The sequence below is a fragment of the Mus caroli genome, chromosome 11 (genome assembly GCF_900094665.2).
Source record: "Mus caroli chromosome 11, CAROLI_EIJ_v1.1, whole genome shotgun sequence".
Classification (NCBI taxonomy): Eukaryota; Metazoa; Chordata; class Mammalia; order Rodentia; family Muridae; genus Mus; species Mus caroli.
The window spans coordinates 84,564,741-84,567,415 of record NC_034580.1 but is presented as its reverse complement, the minus strand read 5'-3'; positions in this window follow the sequence as shown (position 1 = coordinate 84,567,415).

Sequence of the window (2,675 nt, the reverse complement as noted above, 5' to 3'; positions counted from 1 at the left end):
GCATCCTCCTCTCCCTCATCAGATGGATACACCACTAGCCTACATCAAGATTGGCTAAATTTGAGCCCGGCATGGTGGCGCACTCCTTTAATCCCAGTACTCGGGAGGCAGAGGCATGTGGATTTCTGAGTTCGAGGCCAGCCTGGTCTACAGAGTGAGTTCCAGGACAGCCAGGGCTACACAGAGAAACCCTGTCTCGAAAAACCAAAAAAAAAAAAAAAAATTGGCTACATTTCCATTCTATCATTAAGATATTGCTCAGTCTAGTCTCTCAGAGCAATAACCCAGAGTTTCTTGGTACCTGAATATATGAGGCTGCTCCCCATTGTAGAGTGGAGTGGGGCTGTAGCCTCCCCAAGTGTGGCATTTCCCAACTCGGCTTGTGGTTCGAGAACCCAATACTGCGTATGATAATAGCTCTAATACTCTTTTAGTTTGTCACAGTGTATCCTAAAATTCCAGACAACACTTAAAGACCAGCAGAAAGTGTCACCTGTATCAAAGGGGGGCACAGCTTAAGGAAACCAATTTTGACAATTTTATAGTGATCTATGGATTGTTCCAATGTCCTTTAAGTACTTCCTTCCTATGCTTGTCATCTCTCCACTCTGGGGACTGCAGAAGGCTTGGCTGCAGGGTGGGGTCAGCTCTGCACTGTCTAACAGTCGAGTTTCCTTCTGATCTCCATGAATAAGTCACTGAGCCATCATCAAGTATGCATGGGTTCCCATTCTTTCTATGCTGTTCAGTCGGATCTATCCAGCCTACATAAAGGGCAGAAGGCTCTAGGTTGGCTTTTAAACAAAAACAGGTGATCAGGGGCTGGAGAGATAGATGGCTGAGTGGTTAGGAGCTTTAGCTACTCTTCCGGAGGTCCTGAGTTCAACCCCCAGCACTCACCTGGATGATGATGGTGGCTCACAGCTGTCTGTGCCTCGTGTTCCAGGGGCACATGGCCTCTATAGGCACATGTGGTAAACAGATATGCATGCAGGCAAAACTCTCATACACATACAATAAAATAGTAATACATTTAAAACCACAGGTGATTTGACAATTAAAAGAAAAGCCCACAGGTGATTTGAAGGAAAAACGAAAAAAAAAATCGCACAGTAAGTGAGCAATAGCTAGAACTTAACCCTGTCTCAGGAGAGCTGGGCTGGAGTTTATCTTCTCAAGTCTTTACCAGAAAAAAAATTTTTTTTTCTTAGTTGATTCTCAGCAGTGACAAAATTGCTCTGGAACATTTAATCTTCATGAGACAGCAAATTAATGCCAAACCACCATAAAACATATCAAAAAGTAAAGTCTGGGAGACCGTCTCATATTATGTGCAAACCAGACTACGTTTTTAATTTTTAAAATTAGATTTATTGATTTTATTTTATGTGTGAGGCTTTTGCCTGCATACAAGTCTGTGTAACACTTGCATGCTTGGTGCCCACAGAGGTCAGAAAAGGCCATCAGATGTCCTAGAACAGGAGTTAAGGATGGCTATGAGCTACCATGCTGGGAAAAGAACCCTGGACCTCTACGAAACAGTCGGTGCCCTTTACCACTGAGTCACCTCTCTAACCCTAAGACCTAGACCAATTTTTAAAAACCAATGATTGTTCTTAAATTGTTCCAATTTGTTCTTGAGGGTGTCCTAGAACTCACTGTGCAGCTCTGGCTGGCCTCGAACTCATAATCCCCTCTCCCCAGCCTCCCATATGCTGGGACCACACTGATCCCAGTAGGTCACTTTTTCTCCAGTGGTGATCAAAGCAAGACCTTGTTGTAGACAGAACCCAGAGAGTCTAATTCTACTTGTCTAGTCGTTATAGCTGTGAGAAGTGTTCACACCTGAAACTGGACATCTCTCTCTATGGCTGAGGTCTTGCAGAAAAGTCATGCAATGAAGTGCTTTCCCCCTTAGGGGACTAGAAGGAAAGCTAGACCTCGGTGTGTTTGAGGCTGCGACACTGGGACTGCCTAACTCCCACTCCTGGTGAATTCCAGGACATTCACTCCAGATATCTCTCCTCCATTCCTTTCCGGATGGAATCACATCACCATCATAAAAGACTCTGAGCTGGGTCTTGACCCAGCTCTTCCTCCAAAGGAAAACAGTTCCCATTTCTCATCAAAGGGGTTATTCCTTCTTTTCAATAAGCAGTGTCCCTTTGGTGGGCTGAATTTGGATTAGTGACCTAACTCAGTTGTTAGAACTATAAGATGGTTGGGGGGGGGCTGGATTTAGGTCACTAATCCAAAAACTGAAGTGTAGAGTGCCACACAAGCGACTTACCCAAGGTCAACATAGATGTGCCAGGGTGGACAGCATCCAGAACTAGGGTACCTTATTTGTAGTATACCTTTCCTTTTCTAGTCACCACTCTCTGCCCGCTGAGGCCGTTTGCCCCAGCCAGATGATGCAAACCTGTGTACTTGTGAAATCCAAGTACCTTGGAGAAAAATCTTAGGATCTTTGTTTACACTAAGTCTGGAGATCTATGAGAAAGCATTCAAAAGCATAAAGTGCCTGTCAGTACACACAAATAGGGCACAGATGCAGAATTTGACATTGAGCCACACAGAGGGGCAGCCTACAAACCCACCTAGCTGAGCACCACACGACACCCCCAACACACACACACACACACACACACACACACACACACACACACACACAC